Source organism: Nomascus leucogenys, unplaced genomic scaffold (assembly GCF_006542625.1).
Source record: "Nomascus leucogenys isolate Asia unplaced genomic scaffold, Asia_NLE_v1 Super-Scaffold_285, whole genome shotgun sequence".
Lineage (NCBI taxonomy): Eukaryota > Metazoa > Chordata > Mammalia > Primates > Hylobatidae > Nomascus > Nomascus leucogenys.
Window position 1 is genome coordinate 1,108,080 of NW_022095770.1, and position 21,070 is coordinate 1,129,149.

A 21,070-nucleotide genomic window follows, 5' to 3' on the forward strand; every position below is an offset into this window, starting at 1 on the left:
TATTCATTCGCACCACGTTTTTTCTTTCCCAATTCTGCACACACAATCCTCTGCCCTCTTCCAACGCTCCACCACCCGCCTTCCCTCGGGGCGTCCGGAACCAGCGGTGACGCGGATGACAGGCTTAGCCTTAAAAAGTTCCCGGCCGTAGGCTGGGCGCGGTGGCTCAGGCCTGTAATCTCAGCACTTTGAGAGGCCGAAGATGGCGGATCACCTGAGGTCAGGAGTTCGAGACCAGCCTGGCCAACATGGCGAAACCTCGTCTCTACTAAAAAATACAAAAATTAGTCGGGCGTGGTGGTGTGTGCCTATAATCCCAGCTCCTCGGGAGGCTGAGGCAGGAGAATCGCTTGAACCCGGGAGGCGGAGGTTGCAGCGAGCCGAGATCGCACCACTACACTCCAGCCTGGGCTACAGAGTGAGACTCCGTCTCAAAAAAAAAAAAATTCCGGCCGGGCTCCGCCTTGCAGTCAGCCGGCTCCACCCTAAGCCCAAGTCCCAGGCAGCCACTGACTCCTCCCAGCTCTGCGAACTACAAGTCCCGCCATCCCTCGAGCGCTCCCTACCGCCACTCCCGCGTTCCTACCGGCGCCGCTGGGTAGGTCGGCCAAGAGTGCCTCCCATTGGTCTGTCTGCCCTGTCAATCACCTGGGAGTATTGAGGGGCGGGGCGGAGGTGGAGATCCGGATCCGGAGCGGCTGAAAGGCGGAAGTGGAGGCCCGAGCCTGGGACACCGCCGGGGGGGAGAGAAGCGGATCCCGTCCGAGCCCCGGCCCCAAGTAACGCCGCCGTCCCGGAGCCGCCGTGAGTATGCTTGTCGCAGGACCTGGTGTCTCGCCTGCGTTGAAGCATCTCCAGGGTAGCCCTTCCTCCCGCCCAGCCCCAGTTTAGGGGGATACTGACCCCTCCCCCGACCCGTAGCCCCCTCTTGAGGGGTTCCCCAGGCGTCGGGCCATAGGAGGTGGGGAGCTTCTTTCTTTAGCTTACCTGCCTTTCGTGAGCCTTAAGGAAACCGCTATGACTGTCCTCTGGCCTGTCCATTCCAGTTGTGGGAGAGAGGTACCCTAAGTTCCGCTCCCCCTGCTTCCAGAATCGGAGGATCTTTGCTAGGTGTGAAGGAACCTGTCTCTCTTCTCTTTTAGAAGTGACAGGGAGTGCTGTCTGTCGCCGTTTTCCTTCCTCCTGTCCCACAAAACCAGTTGTCCCCTCTAGCCCTAGAGGGATATCTCGATTTCCTCTGGGGGAGGGGGGTCGTCTGGGTGAGACCGTTCCACACGCACAGAAGTGTGTTTGCGCTCCCGCAACTCCTTACTTCCTCTCTTTCCTCAAGCCAGAGAACCAACCAGGACCTCAGCAGAGTTTAAAGTCTGGGTCACTTACTAGCAATGAGCTGTTTTCTTGCTTTGCCCCTTCTGTCTCCCAGCCCTGTCCTCTAGTTATGTTGTTCTCTGAGTGTCTTTCTCTTCCTGCCTCTGAAGAATTTAGCTGAGGTTTGCTCAATCCTCTTTACAGATCACAGATCTGGATGGATGTGCCCATTCATTATCTTCTTTCCCCTCCCCCCTTGCTCCAGGCTCAGCTCTGTCCTCCCAGAGCACGTGAGTGGTTTCCGAGCCGCCTCAAAGGGACTGCTTTTCTTGGGACTTCTGTCCGTGTGTCTATAGGGAGGAGAATAACACCCAAAATGAGGAGTCTGGAATTGAAGGGCCATCTCTTTCCCACTCCCAAACACACACACATACACCTCCCTGAGCAACAGGTCCACACCATGCCAGGGTCTGTCTACAATCCCTTCTGGGCTTGGACTTATTACTGAGGACTAAGTCAAGATCACAATGGCAGTTCTGGATTTTTAATTGTAGCCCAAGGAATTCCCATACATGCCAGAAAGTGCAGGTTCCCTCAACCATATTGACTATGATCCTTGTCTGTTGCTTGGGGCTTAGGTGTGTGAAATAGCTGCTGTCTCACACCAAGCTTTGTTATGTGGCCAAAGTACAGGCCGGAGACTGTACCTTAACGAGGAGTAGCCTGGCTCTGCGGCCATGACTGACCCTTGCTATCTACAGTGGAGGAAGGGACGGAAAGCTGTGCAGTTTGTGGGAACTTCTGTAGCTCTTCAGTGTTCTGGGCTACCTGTACCACCCTCGCGTGCCACTTAAAAGTGCTGTTTTTTGTGGCCTTGAGGTGTGTTTGAGTGCTTCTGGGCAGTGGCTAGTATCTGATTCCTACAGTCTTTTGGGTAGACCTAGGATGTACTTACTTCACTTTTTTGTTTGTTTTTGAGATGGAGTCTTGCTCTGTCACCCAGGCTGGAGTGCAGTGGTGTGATCTCGGCTCACTGCAACCTCTGCCTCCTGGGTTCAAGCAGTTCTCCTGCCTCAGCCTCCCGAGTAGCTGGGATTAACAGGCGCCTGCCACCACACCCGGCTAATTTTTGTATTTTTAGTAGAGACAGGGTTTCACCATGTTGGCCAGGCTGGTCTTGAACTCCTGACTTCAGGTGATCCACCCGCCTCCGCCTCCCAAAGTGCTGGGATTACAGGCGTGTGCCACCGTGCCCGGCCTACTTATTTCACTTTTTATCAGACAACAGAAGAAGCCTTCCTTATTAGGGTCAACAGCTGGATCACAGGCTCTGTATCTGTGTGGGTTCCTTTGGGGCTCATTGGAGACTTCTTCAGCCAACCTAGTTTCTCTGATCTGGTCAGCCTGGGCGTCTGAGGGGCAGGGCCAGAGAGGCCTGACTGCTCACTGGCCATTGGTCTCTGACCAGACTTAACGTCTTCAGGAGTAGACCGCAGTTTGTCACTCTTCAGGAGTGCTGGGATGAGGCCAACCAGCCTTCTGAGGAGACCTTCATTTCTTTGTCTGGACATGCTCTCCCAGCTCTGACTCTGAAACGACTTTTTTTTTTTTTTTTTTGAGACGGAGCCTTGTTTTGTCACCCAGGCTGGAGTGCAGTGGTGCAATCTTGGCTCACTGCAGCCTCCGCCTCCTGAGATCAAGGGATTCTCCTGCCTCAGCCTCCTGAGTAGCTGAGATTACAGGCAAGCGCCACCATGCCCAGCTAATTTTTGTATTTTTAGTAGAGATGGGGTTTCACCATGTTGGCCAGGCTGGTCTCGAACTCCTGACCTCAGGTGATCCACCCACCTCAGCCTCCCAAAGTGCTAGGATTACAGGCATGAGCCACTGCACCCAACCTGAAACGACTTTGAAGGGGAAGCTCTGCCATTTAGAGAGACGAGGAAGGCCCCAGTGCCTTGGGTCGTTATGCAGCCACTTCTGGCACCCAGAAATTATAGAGTCCAAGCAGAGGTCTGACTCTGCCTGGCAGAAAGAGCGATGGCTCCGTGTGCGACAGAACCCCTCCTTTCTGATGCTGTTCCTCTCCTGCCCTCTTGCCTCTCACAATTAGCTGTTAAACTGTAGAGGGGCAGTAACACTAATTTTTAAAAATTTTAAGGTTGCAAAATTATTTTCTATTCCTCATAGGTGCCCTGGGAAATAGTGGGGCTTGTTTCCCCACTTTGTTTTTAATTTTTATTATTCCTTTTTTTTTTTTTTTTTGAGTAAGATAAGGCAAGTATGTGTCCCTCCTTTAGAAGGGATGCAGAAGGAACTTAAGTAGTTTGCCCAAGGTCATACATTTAGAAAGTGGTAGAGCTGGGGCTTGGATTTGGGGTCAGAAGTGACCTGATCTTCTAACAGTGGGCCCTCCTTCGGCCTGGTTTGTTTGTTAAATGAATGAACATGCAGGGTGAGCGCGCCTCGGCACAAGGGCAGACTCTTAACTCTTTAGCCCTCCTCATCACTGGTGCTCCTCTGTTTTTGTTTTCTTCCCCTGCGTCTACCCTACCTCCTGTCTTCTCTCTTGACCCCTTTCACCTCTGCCTCTGAGGACCAAAACAGTTAGGAGCCCAAGTCAGTACTCTTCAGGGCCTGAGTGTTTGCTGACATATACATGTCATTAATTTTTTTGGGAACCTGAAAGTCCTAATGGCTAGAAAATGAAAGTTAAAGTGAGTGAACTCAGGGGTCCCACTGGGCAGGGTAAAGGGGGAAGCAGCAGAGCAGGCCTCTGGTTAGTCCTCTGTTTCCCCTGTGGTGCTGCCTGCTGCTTGCAAGTGGGAAGAATGTGGCTTGCCACTAGGAGCTCCTGTCACTAGAATTTACATGGAAACAGAGCAAGATCATATATTTAAATTCAGCCCCACCAAGCAAGTACTTCTTAGTTCTTTTTTTTTTTTTTTTTTTTGAGTCGGAGTCTCGTTCTGTCGCCCGGGCTGGAGTGCAGTGGTGTGATCTCGGCTCACTGCAAGCTCCACCTCCCGGGTTCATGCCATTCTCCTACTTCAGCCTCCAGAGTAGTTGGGACTACAGGTGCCCGCCACCACGTCCGGCTAATTTTTTTGTGTTTTTAGTAGAGACGGGGTTCTACCATGTTAGCCAGGATGGTCTCAATCTCCTGACCTCGTGATCCGCCCGCCTTGGCCTCCCAAAGTGCTGGGATTACAGGCGTGAGCCACTGCACCTGGCCAGACCTTCTACTTCTAACCCTTGCCCAGTAAACAGGCAGCGTGGTCGGGTGGAAGGCACTAGAACTTCCAAGGCAGTTGGACCTGAGTTCTCATCCTGATTCCCCCACTTACCAGTCGTGTGACCCTGGGCTTATTACTTGACCTCGCTGAGCCTGTGTTTCTTCTGGTAAAATGGGGATGCGAAATACCTTGCAGAATTAGAAACAAAGAAAGGAGCTAGTCCAGTGCAGGCAGACTGGATGCCCACAAAATAGCAGTTGCCTCTGATGGGTAGGTAGGGGTTTGAAGGTTCTTTTTTTTTTTTTTTTTTTTTTTTTTTGAGACAGTCTCATTCTCATTCTGTTGCCCAGGCTCACTGCAACCTCCGCCTCCCGGGTTCAAGTGATTCTCCTGCCTCAGCCTCCTGAGTAGCTGGGATTACAGGCACCCGCCATCATGCCCGGCTAATTTTTTTTTTTTGTATTTTTGTAGAGACGGGGGTTGACCATGTTGGCCAGGCTGGTCTCAAACTCCTGACCTCAGGTGAGGTGATCTGCCCACCTCATCGGCCTCCCAAAGTGCTGGGATTACAAGCATGAGCCACCATGTCCAGCTGATTTTTTTTCTTTTTTGAGATGGAGTTTCAGTCTTGTCTCCTAGGCTGGAGTGCAATGGTGTGATCTTGGCTCACTGCAACCTCTGTCTCCCGGGCTCAAACGATTCTCCTGCCTCAGCCTCCTGAGTAGCTGGGATTACAGGTGTGTGCCACCATGCCCAGCTAATTTTTGTATTTTTAGTAGAGATAGGGTTTCTCCATGTTGGCCAGGCTGGTCTTGATCTCCTGACCTCAGGTAATTATGCCCGGCCTCAACACTGATTCTGATTCAACACGTGTACCAAACATATGCTGGGGCTGGGCACAGTGGCTCATGCCTATAATCCCAGCACTTCGGGAGGATCGCTTGATCCCAGGAGTTCAAGACCAGCTTGGGGGCCAGGTGTGGTGGATCACGCCTGTAATCCTAGCACTTTGGAAGGCTGAGGCTGGCAGATCACCTGAAGTCAGGAGTTGGAGATCAGCCTGGCCAACATGGTGAAACCCCATCTCTACTAAAAATACCAAAATTAGTCAGGCGTGGTGGCACATGCCTGTAATCCCAGCTACTTGGGAGGCTGAGGCAGGAACCTGGGAGGCACTTCAACCTGGGAGGTGAACGTTGCAGTGAGCCGAGATTGCACCACTGCTCTCCAGCCTGGGCAACAGACCAAGACTATCTCAAAAAAAAAAAAACCAAAAAACCAGCCTGGGCAACATAATGAGACCCCATGTCTAAAACAAAAACAAAATGTCTGCTGGGATGTACATTGCTTGATGGTTTCACAAATTGTCTCATTTCGTAGACATTGAACGGAATTGATGTGGGTTGTATTCCCATTTTACAGAAGAGAATGCTGTGCCACTTCAGTTTTACTCAGTTGTAAGCGTTTTAATATTAAAACAGTCCTGTAACTATTATAGATTAGAATGCAAAGTTTGCATGAATTGAAGCTAACACAGGAAACTTTAATTAATTAATTTATTTATTTATTTATTTTTGAGACAGGGCCTCTCTCACCCGGGCTGGAGTGTGGTGGTACGATCACGGCTTACTTCGGCCTTGACCTCCTGGACCCAGGTGATCCTCCCACCTCAGCCTCCTGAGTAGCTGGGACTATAGGCATGTACCACCATGCCCGGCTAGTTTTTGTATTTTTAGGAGAGACAGGGTTTTGCCATGTTGCCCAGGCTGGTCTCAGAACTCCTGGGCTCAAGTGATCCTCCTACTTCGGCCTCCCAAAGTGCTGGGATTATAGGCGTGAGCCACTGCACCTGGCCAAAGACAGTATTTTGGTTGTAGCCAGCTGCCTTGGGTTCAACTCCCAGATTTCTGGGAGTTTCCTCTCCCCTGACTTGAGTGAAGGGTACATATGTTGGGGCTGTTTGAGAAGCACTTTTTTAGGTAGAATTTATAAACTAGGACGTGCCAAAATCCAGGTAATCATGCTTTCAACAACCTTGGCAGAGGAGAATTGGAATATTTTTGGTGTCCTCTGCATTAATAGCTTGGTATTGTAAGAGATTACTTTTCCAATTAAATAGCCCCATCCTCTATGTATAAGAACAGTAATACAAATAAAAGCTAAACTTTTATTTTTGCCATGTGCCAGGCACTCTTGTGAGCCCTATGTGTTGACTCCTTTAATCCTCCGACAACCCTAGGAGGTAGGTTCTGTGTTTAATCCCCATGTTAGAGTGGGGGGCTAGGTAGTAATGGCAGAGAAGGGGTGTGCTCTTATCGCTATTCAATACAGCCTCTCCTTGACCCATCTCTGGGCTGAATGCCTACTGTTCACTTTGCCTAGAAGGCTCTTCTCCACCTCACATGCCTGGAAACTGCATCTCCCTACTTTTCTCTCAAAGCTCAGTTTGAATGCCACTTCCTCTGTGAAGCCTTCCCTTGCCCCAAATGGGCGGAGGGCTTGTCTCCTACATGGGTTGTCTTCTCAACTGCTATCTCATTGTTCCTTATTTGCCTCATTCTCTGGTGGGTGAGCCCTTTAGGGGCACAGATCGGGTCCTGTTTGATCTTTGTGTGTTTAGGACCTGGCATGGTACTCAGCATAGTAGGCCCCCTACTGAAGTTGTTAAAGGAGAGGGCAGACATTCAAACCTGCCCTTAAAGCAAACACCAAACACCTGCCCACTTCTTTTTTTTTTTGAGATGGAGTTTTGCCCTCTCACCCAGGCTGGAGTGCAATGGTACGATCTTGCTCACTGTAACCTCTGCCTCCTGGGTTCAAGTGATTCTCCTGCTTCAGCCTCCCTAGTAGCTGGGATTACAGGTGTGCACCACCACGCCCATCTAGTTTTGTATTTTTAGTAGAGACGGGTTTCACCATGTTGGCCAGGCTGATCTCAAACTCCTGACCTCATGATCTGCCTGCCTCGGCCTCCCAGTGCTGGGATTACAGGCATGAGCCACTGTGCCCAGCCTCGCCCACTTCTTTTTTTTTTTTTTTTTTTGAGACAGAGTTTTGCTCTTGTTGCCCAGGCTAGAGTGCAATGGCGCAATCTCAGCTCACCACAACCTCCGCCTCCCAAGTTAAAGAGATTGTCCTGCCTCAGCCTCCGGAGTAGCTGTGATTACAGGCATGTGCCACCAAGGCTGGCTAATTTTTTGTATTTTTAGTAGAGATGGGGTTTCTCCATGTTGGTCAGGCTGGTCTTGAACTCCCGAACTCAGGTGATCCACCCGCCTCGGCCTCCCAAAGTGCTGGGATTACAGGGTGAGCCACCATGCCTGGCCCTCGCCCACTTCTTTTAACACACACTTCCTTTCTTCACACACTTTGGATGTCATGAACCTATGATTCAAACTTAAATCCATCTGATCCCACAGCTTGAGCCATATCTTTGGCCCATCCCCTAGAAAGTTGCTCACAGACAAATGGGAGAGCAAACAGGTCAAGAGAATAAATGTTACAGTACGGATGATGGGAAGCAGGTCACAAACTCAGTTGCCAGAAGTTAAGACTCTCCAAATCTCCATTTCTGGTGAAGGGTTTAATGGGACAATGAGGGCGTGGCCCTGACTAGCCACAGTCCGGCTGGCTGGCTTCTGCCGTGTGTGTATCTGATGGCAGGACAGAACGACCGTGCTTCTGCAGTTGTGTGTGGTGAGGCAGCACCGACCCCAGACCAGTACTTAGCAAGGATCAGTGGAAGCAAATTTCACTCTGCCTGTGGATGCTGTTCTGCATGTCTGCACAAGGCTCGTTCCTGAGTGAAGGTGGCTTAAGAAAGTGGTGGCAGCAGCTGTTCAGACCAGTGGTATGAGCAGCCCTCACATGTGTATTCCACAGATGGGGTCTTTAACATTGCCTGGTCCTGTGCCTGCAGTACTTGGATATCCTCTACTCACCTTGAAGCTGATCTTTTTTTCTTTCTTTCTTTTTTAATTTTTTTTGAGACGGAGTCTTGCCTTGTCGCCCAGGCTGGAGTGCAGTGGCGCAGTCTCGGCTCACTGCAAGCTCCTGGGTTCACGCTATTCTCCTGCCTCAGCTTCTCGAGTAGCTGGGACTACAGGCTCCCGCCACCATGCCCAGCTAATTTTTTGTACTTTTAGTAGAGGCAGAGTTTCACCATGTTAGCCAGGATGGTCTCGATCTCCTGACCTCGTGATCCGCCCGCCTCGGCCTCCCTTTTTTTTTTTCTTTTGAGACAGAGTCTTGCCCTCTTGCCCAGGCTGGAGTGCAGTGATGCCATCTTGGCTCACTGCAACCTCCGTCTCCTGGATTCAAGTGATTCTCCTGCCTCAGCCTCCCGAGTAGCTGGGACTACAGGCGCACGCCACCATGCCCAGCTAATTTTTATATTTTTAGTAGAGATGGGGTTTCACCATGTTGGCCAGGATGGTCTTGATCTCTTGACCTTGTGGTCTGCCTGCCTTGGCCTCTCAAAGTGCTGGGATTACAGGCGTGAGCTACTGTGCCTGGCCAATTTTTTATTTTTTTGTAGAGATGGGGTCTCCCTATGTTGCTGAGGCTTAATAAACTTATTCTTTCAGAATACTTTTAGAAAAGTTATGAAGATAGTGCAGAGTTTTCTCACAATCCCCCACACATAGTTTTCCCTGTTATTAACATCTTATGTTAGTGTGTATTTTACATTAAAGTCCATCCTTTATTCAGATTTCCTTAGATTTTTACCTGATGTCCTTTTGCTGTTCCAGGATCCCATGTTACCTATATTCATTGTCTCCTTAGGCTCCTCTTGGCTGTGCCAGTTTCTCAGACTTTTCTTGTTTTTGATGACCTTGACAGTTTTGAGGAGTGCTGGGCAAGCATCTAAAGAGGATCTCGGCCAGGCGCAGTGACTCACGCCTGTAATCCCAGCACTTTGGAAGGCCGAGGTGGGTGGATCACTTGAAGTCTGGAGTTCGAGACCAGCCTGGCCAACATGGTGAAGCCTCATCTCTATTAAAAATACAAAAATTAGCCAGGCATGGTGGTACGCACCTGTAATCTCAGCTACTCAGGAGGCTGAGGCACAAGAATCGCTTGAACCAGGAGGCGGAGGTTGCAGTGAGCCAACATCGTGTCACTGTGCTCCAGCCTGGGCTGGGGACAGAATGAGACTCCGTCTCAAAAGAAATAATAAAAAATAAAAAGAATCTCTTCTCAACTGGGATTTGTGCAGTATTTTTCTCTTTTTGACAATCTTGCTCTGTCACCCAGGCTGGAGTGCAGTGGTGCAATTTCGGCTCAAGCCATTCTCCTCAGCCTCCCAAGTAGCTGGGACTACAGAAATGCACCACCACTCCTGGCTAATTTTTGTAGAGACAAGGTTTCACTGTGATGTCCAGGCTGGTCTCAAACTCCTGAGCTCAAGCGATCTGCTCACCTCGGCTTCCCAAAGTGGTGGGATTATGTGCGTGAGCTACCACGCCTGGCTATGTCCAGTGTTTTCTTTTTTCATAATTAGACTGTGCCGAATTTTGGGAAGGAGGACCAGAGAGGTAAAGTGCTATTTCATCACATCATGTCAAGGGTACATACAATCCACAAGCCTTTCCATGACTGATGTCAACCATGATCACTTGGCTGAGGTGATGTGTGTGAGGCTTCTCTGTAAAGTTGTTCTCCCCTTCCCCTTTCCATGCTGCATGCACCCTTTGGAAGAAAGTCACTATGTGTAGCCTACACCTAAGGAACAGGGACTTATGTTCATGTTCCCCTTGTTGAGGGCGGAGTAGCTACATGAGTTACTAAATTATTTTTTCTTTTTTTGTTGTTGTTGTTGTTGTTGTTGTTGTTTTTTTTTTGAGACAGAGTCTCACTCTGTCGCCCAGGCTGGAGTGCAGTGGCGCAATCTCAGCTCACTGCAAGCTCCACCTCCCAGGTTCACGCCATGCTCCTGCCTCAGCCTCCCGAGTAGCTGGGACTATAGGCGCCCGCCACCACACCTGGCTAATTTTTTTGTATTTTTTTTTAGTAGAGATGGGGTTTCTTATTTATTTTTTTTGAGACGGAGTCTGCTGCTGTCGCCCAGGCTGGAGTGCAGTGGTGCAATCTCGGCTCACTGCAAGCTCTGCCTCCTGGGTTCACGCCATTCTCCTGCCTCAGCCTCCTGCACAGCTGGGACTACAGGCGCCCGCCACCACGCCCAGCTAATTTTTGTATTTTTAGTAGAGACGGGGTTTCACCTTGTTAGGCAGGATGGTCTCGATCTCCTGACCTCGTGATCCGCCCACCTCGGCCTCCCAAAGTGCTGGGATTACAGGCGTGAGCCACCATGCCTGCCCTGAGATGGGGTTTCACCACGTTAGCCAGGATGGTCTCAAGTTCCTGACCTCGTGATCCACCCATCTCGGCCTCCCAAAGTGCTGGGGTTACAGGCATGAGCTACCGCGCCCTGCTGAATTATTAAATTCTTCAATACAAGAGACTTGTCTATTTTCCCCCCATTTATTTTTATTTATTTATTTATTTATTGGAGATGACTTTTGCTCTTGTCGCCCAGGCTGGAGCGCAATGGCGCGATCTTGGCTCACTGCAACCTCCAGCTCCTGGGTTCAAGTGATTCTCCTGCCTCAGCCTCCCGAGTAGCTGGGATTACAGGCACATGCCACCATGTCTGGCTAATTTTTGTATTATTAGTAGAGACGGGGTTTCACCATGTTGGCCAGGTTGGTCTTGAGCTCCAGGCCTCAGGTGATCCACCTGCCTCAGCCTCCCAAAGTGCTGGGATTACAGGCGTGAGCCACTGCGCCTGGCCTATTCTCCCCCATTTATTTGTTCAATTATTTATATCAGTATGGACTCCAGGATATTTTTTACACTTTGGTTTATAATCCAGCGATAAGGCCGGGCACAGTGGCTCACGTTTGTATTCCCAGCACTTGGGGAAGCCAAGATGGGCGGATCACCTGAGGCCAAGAGTTTGAGACCAGCCTAGCCAACATGGTGAAACCCTATCTCTACTAAAAATACAAAAATTAGCTGGGTATCATAGTGCATGCTTATAATCCTAGCTACTCTGGTACCTGAGGCAGGAGAATGGTTTGAAGCAGGGAGGTGGAGGTTGCAGTGAGCGGAGATCCTGCCACTGCACCCCAGCCTAGGCAACAGAGTGAGACTTTGTCTCAAAAATAAATACATAAATAATCCAATGTTACTTTGTTTTATTGCCCAGAATGTTTCAGCTTTGCCCATTGGTTGCTCTTTTAGCCTCCTTTGACCTGCTCAGTCATTGTGAGGATTTTTGTTTTTGTTTTGTGGTTACTTCTTTACTTTTTGGCACTGCCAGATTTTTGGAGACAGACTCTGTCCCCCAGGCTGGAGTGCAGCCGCACGATCTCGGCTCACTGCAGCCTCTGCCTCCCAGATTCATGCAATTCTTGTGCCTCAACCTCCTGAGTAGCTGGGATCACAGGTGCACGCTACCATTTCTGGCTAATTTTTGTATTTTTAGTAGAGACGAGGTTTCCCCATGTTGGCCAGGCTGGTTTTGAACTCCTGACCTCAAGTGATCCACTTGCCTCGGCCTTCCAAAGTGCTAGGGTTACAGGCATGAGCCACCGCACCCGGCCCCAGGCTTACTTTGTGTATTTCGTGCCAGAGTCGTAGATTCAGCTGGCTCTCCGAGGCCACTGCCTTTTTAGCAAATGTTTTCTCTCAGCTATGTTGACATAGAGTGATGTGGATGCCTTGAGTTATTTCTTCTCTTGATGTTTAGTCATAGTTACTGAAGACTCTGGAGTTGGGAAAGGTAGAGGTGGACCTGGGAAATCTACCCCGCGAGAATCAACTGCAGTCCTGGGAGTTAATCCCAGTAGCTGGCTGTTGTTCTTCTACTCACGCATTCATACTGCTCTTACCCCTGCCTGTTGCTATGACTGATCCAAAAAATGGTCTGCTTTGGTCTTTCCTTTGGAATTTACCTATGGAGTTGGGAAGATGAGGTATGTGTATATAATCGTTCTTTATTTCAGGTGCTAAGTTCTCCAGCTAAACCTTCCTGGGCTCTGGATCTTGTAAGAGATTCCACGTGGTCCGGGCCAGTCAGTGTCTTTTGCTGCCCTTCCAAAATGGACTGCCCCCATGGGACGGTTTGTGGCTGTTGGCGGGCTCAGGGTAGGCTGTCACTTTGTGCAATGATCCTGAATCATTGAACAGCTGAAATCCTTCCGTTGTACTGTCATCTCTCTGAAAATGTGTAACTTGAGCCCTGCTGGAAACACTAACTTGGGATCTTAACAGGAGTTGGTTTACAAGCCTCTTGCCTTCTATTCATAGCTCCATGTATGTCCCCTTCAGGTGGCTGTCAGAGGCATCCCAGGCGTGGAGGAGGGTGTGGGTGGCCTCCCTAACCCTGGCTGCTCTCCTAGACATCAGATTGCTCTCTGAGCTGCTCGACAGCATGGTGATTAATGACGCCAGTTTCCAAACCTCTAGCATTTGCAGCCTGGTTTTTAAAAGGAACTCTGCTTTCTTTGTCAGCTGCTCTATTCCTGTCCCCTCCCCCTCTCCACAACTGAACTGCTTCTTCCCTTTCCTGAAAGAGGCTTTGAGATGGAAGGAAGAGCATTTGGGCTTGAAGATGCTTTGTGAGCTGGGCGCGGTGGCTCATGCCTGTAATCTCAGTACTTTGGGAGGCCAAGGCGGGGGCATTGCTTGAGCGCAGGAGTTTGAGATCAGCCTGGGCAACATGATGAAACCCCATCTCTACCAAAAAAAACCAAGATGCTTTGTGTTAATGGGGCTTTTTTTTTTTTTTTAAGAGGTTATGGTTTGCATGGTTGGGGCCTTCACCCCATGCAGATTTATTGGATGGTGATGGTTTCTCCCCTCCATTTTTGTGGTTTTGGGAGCTAGTCTCCAGAGGATACAAGATTGGGGTTGTTGACAGGACACTGAGTATCTTCTAGGAAACTGGGGAAAGACGTCCTCTTCAACATTCTCTCCAAATGAGAGATGCTGAAGAATGGAGTCCCGGGAAACTGGAGGTAAGAGGAACGTGTGAATGTTGTCTGAAAGATGAAGTGAGGAGTCCGCCTCCTTCACAGGGAAGTGAAGGCGCAGGGGCTTCCCTGCTGCAGAACATGTACGGAATGCTTCCCCATGCCAGGCCCTTTCCTGAGAGTCTCACATGCATCATCTTCCTGGCAGTCCTGGAGACAGGTGGTACTGGTCTCTCCATTTTACATGTGAGGAAATGGGTTCAGTGACAACACCAGGCCACCCTAGTAAGTGGTGCCTCCAGAACTTGAACTGAAGTTCAAGTTGTCTGACTCCAGCACTTGTGCTCTTAAGCCCTGTGCAGTAGGGATGGAGGAAGTCCTCCCTAGGGAAGTGAGGCAGCTCCTCAGCTGCTCTGTGGCTCTGTTAGGGGACCTGAGCCGTCTGGCAGATGAATGCGGATTTAAGCCCTCAACTTCCCCCGTTCGCTTGCCACGTGTAAGCAGGCAGTACCTCTCCTATGTGCAGTTCACCGTATCTGTGCTCACCTACTATGGGTCAGGCTTGCTGTTATGTGCTGTTAACACAAAGGAAACCCATTGTCCAGCCTTTGAGAATTTTGTAATGTGGTTGTTTTCATCTGCAACAGTGCCTTTAATTTCTCTTGCTTTCTCACTCACAACCCTCAGTCCCCCAAGTTCTCCAACCCCTTGCCACCTACACTAGTCTTACGAACATTTGGGGCCATGGAAGCAGAAGTGTGATTCACTCATTGAATCTTGTTTAGACCTATTCATTCCTTGATTTCTTCACTGGGCACCACTCTACAGTTTGTTCAGCAAAAATTAAGAAAGATGCCAGACACAGTGGCTCATGCCTGTAATCGCAGCACTTTGGGAAGCTGAAGCAGGTGGATCACTTGAGCCCAGGAGTCTGAGACCAGCCTGGGCAACATGGCGAAACCCCATCTCTACAAAAAATAGAAAAATTAGCTGGGCATGGTGGCATGCGCCTGTAGTCTTAGCTACTCGGGAGGCTGAGGTAGGAGGATTGCTTGAGCCCAGGAAGTCAAGGTAGCAGTAAGCTATGATTGTGTCACTGCACTCCAACCTGGGCAGCAGAGCAAGACCCTGTCTCAAAAATGTATATAGAAAAAGAGCTGGGTGCAGTGGCTCATGCCTGTAATCCCAACACTTTGGGAGGCTGAAGCAGGCAGATCACTTGAGGTTAGGAGTTCGAGACCAGCCTGGCCAACATGGTGAAACCTCATCTCTACTAAAAATACAAAAATACAAGCTGGGTATGGTGGTACACACCTGGAATCCCAGCTACTCAGGAGGCAGAAGCACGAGAATCACTTGAACCCAGGAGGCAGAGGTTGTAGTGAGCCCAGATTGTGCCACTGCACTCCAGCCTGGGCGACAGAGCAAGACTCCATCTCAGAGAAAAAAAAAAAAAAAAAAAAAAAAAAAAAAAAAAATATATATATATATATATATATATTCTAAAATATTGTTCTTTGGTGCCCAGGCTTCTGAGAATAGCCATCATCCCTCAGGTCTCCCACCGAGAACTTTGACTTTTTTCTTGTTGGTTGCACAGCCTGTGACCACGGTGTGTGTGGTGTCTGAACAGGAGGCATTTGGCTTGCTGGTTCTCTTTTCCCCCACTTTCCTCTCAAACATGACCTCTGCTCTGTGTTTAGGAGCTGAAGGCAAAACAAGGGGGCAGTAATTTAAACTGGCTTTCTTTTGTTTTCTGTTATTTGTAAGGGCGGGAAGGGTTTTGGAGAGGTGTCCGCTGGTGTGAGTGGCTGGATGAACAGGTGCTGCTTCTGATCTTGACTTTCAACAGAGGTTTTTGGAGTCTTTCTGGGCCTAGGGCAGCAGCAGAAGTGGCAGCTGTCCTGGCTGGTGCTTCTGACCCCTGCAGAGCCCCTTTTGATATGGGGGGAAGACGGGCCCTGCATTGATGAGATTCCAGTGAGAAATGTCCTAGCTAAATAGTAACTGCCTGAGCAAATGAAATACAGGATAGTTGTGAGGATTGTGGATCAACAGGAATCCTGCATCTGTCTATCCTGACTGGCTTCCATTTGACTCATGCCCTATTCCAGGACAGCGGCAGGGCAGGCTGGGGCCAGAAGAACCTTTGCCTTGGATGGCACTCTTCCTAGCATCCCGCCTGGCATTGGCAGGTGAAGAACTGACTGATGGCGTGTGAGCCACCATACAGCCATGTTATCATCCCTACCAAGCCCTGTGGCTGGGACATGTGTGTGGTTCTGGGCTGCAGAAAGATTCCAAGTTGAGCTTTTGCTTGAGGCTTGAGAGAGCAGCCCTAGACAGGAGTAGAGAATCTGGCACAGCCTGGATCACAAGGTCAGGAAATCGAGACCGTCCTGGCTAACGTGGTGAAACCTCATCTCTACTAAAAAATACAAAAAATTAGCCAGATGTGGTGGCATGCGTATGTAGTCCTACCTACTCGGGAGGCTGAGGCAGAATTGCTTGAACCTGGGAGCTGGAGGTTGCAGTGAGCCGAGATCGCGCCACTGCACTCCAGCCTGGGTAACAGAGCGAGACTCTGTCTCAAAAAATAATAATAATAATTTTTTATTATTATTTTCTGCCACAACCTTGCTGACTGAGGTGTGCTGTTAGACACTGGGCCCTCTTAGGGAGAACAGTCTCTCAGGAATGTCAGCGTTAGGGCCTGGCCCCCCTGGTGCCTTTTGGAATCGGTAGGCTGGCCGAGAGCCTTGCCTGGTGCAGCTGCAGGCAGTGCCTTGTCTGTGGGCCTTCCTTGCTACCTGTCTCCTCTGTTGGCCAGTAGGGCCAATGACTGAGAGTTGTTGAGCTGCCCATGAAGCCTGGGGCCCTTCTGTGGACAGCACTGGCCGACCACACTGGCCAAGCTGTGCCAGCAGATCCATGGAGATGTCCTCCCACCCCAATAGTCTTCCTCCCTGTGGGTGCAGAAAGAGGGAGTGGATGCTGGAGGTTTCCATCCAGCCCTGGCTGCTCCTCTCTGAGCCTCTCCAGAGAACCCATCTGTCATTGACAGCTGGGAAGACAGCTCAGGGATCAGGGAAGGATTTCATGGTGTTCTGCTGGGGTAGAGTCCTGGAAAGCTAAGGGTCTGTCCCTCAGGGGTGTCTTCCACCTGAGTGAGCTTGGCATCTGTCCTGAGTGATACAAGACTTCCCACACAAGGGAAAGGGCTGCAAGAGCCAGCTGTGCTCTGTCCTGGCTGACTTCGGCAAAGTCCCAGGCTCAGTCTGCACAGTGTTTATTAAAGATCACTTGGTAATGCGTATCCAGGCTTTAAGCCTCTTGACGCCTCTGCATGCTGGCCCCTTTTGCAGGTATTGGTGGAGCTGGTGGCTGCACTTGGGGCTCTGGTGGATCCCATGAGGGCCTGATTGTGGTGTGGAAGTCTAGGCACTAAGCCTCAGAAATCTTATTGAAAAAAGAATGAAATGAAACCAATCCCAGTTAAGGGAGGTGGGGGTGCTTTCCCCGTGGTAGGGGACCCAGCTCACCTTGAGTGCCCCTCTGGGATGATTTACTTCCCTTTCCCCTGGAAAAAGGGTCATCTTCCTGTGGCTGTGGAAAGGCAGCACCTTCCTCCCTACTGCTGCCTCCCCCAAGTCTAGGTTTAAGAGCTGGACCTCCTGAAGGTGGGAGGTGGAGCCCACCCTGTTCCAACAACCCCCATTGGGATTCGGCTAGATCTCACCCTGGGCTCTTAAGCTTCTGGCTTCCAGGGCCAGGGCCAAGCTTCCCCTGTTAGACTCTTAGGTAAGACACGGGCCCTGTGTGAAGCAGTTCCATAGTCCTGGTCACACAGAGGACACCCTTCTCTTTGATTCCGTCCCCCAACCCCTAAACCCCCCTTTCTTCTGCAGATATACTCCGGACTAGCTGGGGAGTGCAGAATATCATACTGTTATAACCTCTTTCTCCCCATCGAAAAGACATAAATATCAGTTTCTCTTTATTATTGTGAAGCTTTAAACCACTTGAAAATCCTTTAGCCCACAGTTAAGCCCAAACACTAAATACATCCTTAATATATATGCAGGAATCTTATTTTTTATGAGGAATCCCATTGTCTTGCACCTTATTTGTGTTTAACATTTGGGTATCTTTGTTCTCCTTTGGTCTTTTCCAATTCAGGTATCATGTTTTTTATTGTCCTTTTTTTTGAGACAGAGTCTTGCTCAGTCACCAGGCTGGAGTGCAGTGGCACGATCTCGACTCACTGCAACCTCCGCCTCCCGGGTTCAGGCGATTCTCCTGCCTCAGCCTCCCGAATAGCTGGGACTACAGGTAGGCGCCACCACGCCCAGCTAATTTTTGTATTTTTAGTAGAGACGGGGTTTCACCATGTTGGCCGGGATGGTCTTGATCTCTTGACCTCATGATCCACCCACCTCAGCCTCCCAAAGCGCTGGGATTATAGGCGTGAGCCACCATGCCCAGCCCTTGATTGTCTGTAATATTATTTTCTTCATACTAAAGAGGCAGAAAATATTTTATATACAGAGGAGCTAGATTGCATTCATATCGTTTTCAAGCTTTAATTTTTCATGATTATATGCAAAATTCTATACCAGCAGCATTTTTTTACCTTTTTATTGACATGTGACTTTAATAGTTTACAAATTGTAAATACAGCTCGATGGGTTTTTATATGATTATACACTCATGTATTTACCTCTCAAATCAAGATATAAAACTCTTCCATCCAGCAGTGTGCTTTTTTTTTTTTTTTTTTTTTTTTTTGAGACGGTGTCTCGCTCTGTTGTCCAGGCTGGAGTGCAATGGTGCGATCTTGGCTCACCACAACCTCTGCCTCCTGGATTCAAGTGATTCTCCTGCGTCAGCCTCCCAAGTAGCTGGGATTACAGGTGCCAGCCACCACGCCCAGCTAATTTTTGTATTTTTAGTAGAGTCGGGGTTTCACCAGGTTGGACAGGCTGGTCTCCAACTCCTGACCTCTGGTGATCCACCCACCTCGGCCTCCCAAAGTGCTGGGATTACAGGCATGAGCCACCTCGCCTGGCAGCAATGTGCTTTTTTCAGTTTGATAGAAACTCATTTTTCCCTAGCTAAAAGCTACATTTTTTAAAAACATGCATAGAAGGTCGCAGTCCCTGTTATTTTTAGTAACAGGGGTTATGGTAATGAGATTGTTAATATTCTGGGGTTTTTCTTTCTATCTCTAATAGGAGAGCCTTGCTTGAGTTATGAGTCTTGGGCAGGCTTGGGCTCTGCCACCAGCTGGCTGTGTGACCCTAGGCAGGTCACTTCCCCTCACCTTCATTTTTTTTTCTTTAATTGTCAACAGTAGGATGGGGTCTTTAAGGCCCTTTTGGGCTCTGACTGCCAATTCTAGCCTCTAGAGTAATAAACCTGCCACTTGTTGAAAGCTCACCTTCAACCTGATACTGTGGTGAATTGTTTCACTTGATCTGAACTACCCCATGCAATTATTAAAGAATGCCCATTTTTAGATAAGGAACTGAAGCTGATAATGATCACTTTGTGTGACTTGGCCAAGGTCACACGGCTAATAAACGGTGGAGTGGAGCTTGAACCAAACCCGGCTCAGCCTCCCAAGTCCTAACCTGCTAGCTACGCTGGGGAAGGTGTGTGGGTACCTCATGTGGATCGTGGCTGGCGTTGCTTCAGATTCTTCTTTCCTCTGGGTCTGCAACCAGCTAGAAGCCTGGATAGTCCTGCTGTGAGTCTGTCCTCTGTTTCTGTGTGCTGGCAGTGGTTTTCCCTTTTGAGGAAGAGCTGTGTTCTTGAGCCTATGGGTAAATCATCTCCCCAACTAATCGGAGCCTCGGAAGCATTTGCAAAGCCCTGGCTCCAGTTGGCTTTTAAATCAAATGTCTTCCACTTTAGCCTTTGAACCGAGTTACCTCCTCCTGTGTCCCTTGCTCCCTTTTCTTTAACAACTCCTTTCTGCTGTTGTTTTTTTGGTTTTGTTTTGTTTTGTTTTGTTGGACTCTTGTTTAAATATTCAGGAATGCCTTTTTCCGGGGTAAAATGTAGCTGAAGAGTCACTGGTCAGAAGCACCTCCAGGGGACCCTGGGCGGGGTCACTTGGTTCTCAGGCCACCCGGCTAACCTTGAGTGAGCTAGTCTCTACACCCCGCCCCCCCTGGTCAACAGTCTGATTGGTTTCCCTAATCAGCTTGCTCTCCAGGCTGTGCCAGGACTCTCAGCTAGGAAGTCTCTAAAGCAAACAGGAAGCACAAGAGACACTCATCAGCTGGAATTGCTCATCCTTTTACTAGGAAGGACAAAACATATGAAGTGGGTGACTTCGTGGTTTAGAGGAGAGAAAGGTGAAACTTTCGAAGGGAGGTTAGGGGGAGGAATTGCAGCAGCATGTAGTGTCTTGGAGAAGGCTCCAGTTGCTGAGTGAAGCTGAAGACCCCTCCCACATTCATGGACTTACACGTCCACACTTATGAGTTGTGCGCAGCACTGATCGGGGGTGCCTTTCTGTCTCTTAGATTTCTCCCTCCTTCCTATATCAACCATAGCTCTTGTGCTTCGATCAACTGCTTAAAATCACTGGGAACTTATTTTTAAAATACTGATTTCTGGACTCTACCTCTAGAGATTCTAATTCAGTTGGTCAGGGTATTTTCTAAAGGCCCTGGGTGATTCTGGTGAAAAAGAGTTTGACTGGAGGCTGAAATAGAAGGATCGCTTGAGCCTGGGAGGTCAAGGCTGCAGTGAACCATGATTGCACCACTGCTTTAGCCTGGGCAACAGTGAGACTCTATCTTAAAAAAAAAAAAAAAAAAAAAAATTACAGGTGGCTCACATCTGTAATCCCAGCACTTTTGGAGGTTGAGGCAGATGGATCACTTGAGGCCAGGAGTTTGATACCAGCCTGGCCAACGTGGTGAAACCCTGTCGCTACAAAAAATACACAAAAATTTAGCCAGGTATAATGACGTATACCTATAGTTCCAGCTACTCCTAGAAGCTGAGGCATTAGAATCGCTTGAGCCTGGGTGGCAGAGGTTGCAGTGAGCAGAGATCATGCCACTGCACTCCAGCCTGGGTGACAGAGCGAGATTCTGTCTCAAAAAAAAAAAAAAAAAAAAGAATTCGAGACCCACTGACCAGTAGTGTCCAGAGCACAGGGAACCCCGGAGCAGGAAAGAACAGTGTCCCATTTTTCTTTCTCTGTCTCTCCCATCCTTGGCCCAGAAGTGCCTGTGCACAGGGCCGGGGTGTTGAGGAGCTTAGATCCCTTCTGCCCTTTCATGTGCATTGTATTAATAGGAAAATAGTGTGACTCCAAGTCCTTATACATTCTCTCCCCTTTCCTGTGGAAGACATGAGGTTGGGACTGGTGCTTGTTCTTAGTGGCCTCTGAACAAGCCAGGGTTCTGATTTGGATGGTGGGTCCATGGCAAGGAGAATCTTTCTCCCTAGATCTGAAGCTCCAGCACTGCCATTGTACTCGTGAAAAAAAGCCAACTTTTTTTTTTCTTTTTTGAGACAGAGTCT

At 49.3% G+C, this 21,070-nt stretch overlaps 1 protein-coding gene across 1 annotated transcript in view; it reads left to right on the plus strand.

Moving 5' to 3' along the window:
- Nucleotides 1-652: 652 nt before the first annotated feature.
- RAB5C (RAB5C, member RAS oncogene family) overlaps nt 653-21,070 on the plus strand; it is a 29,811-nt gene continuing 9,393 nt past the window's right edge. The window contains exon 1 of the mRNA XM_003279453.4: nt 653-804. The gene's annotated coding sequence lies outside the window, so the exon portion shown is untranslated. The remainder of the gene's footprint in view (nt 805-21,070) is intronic.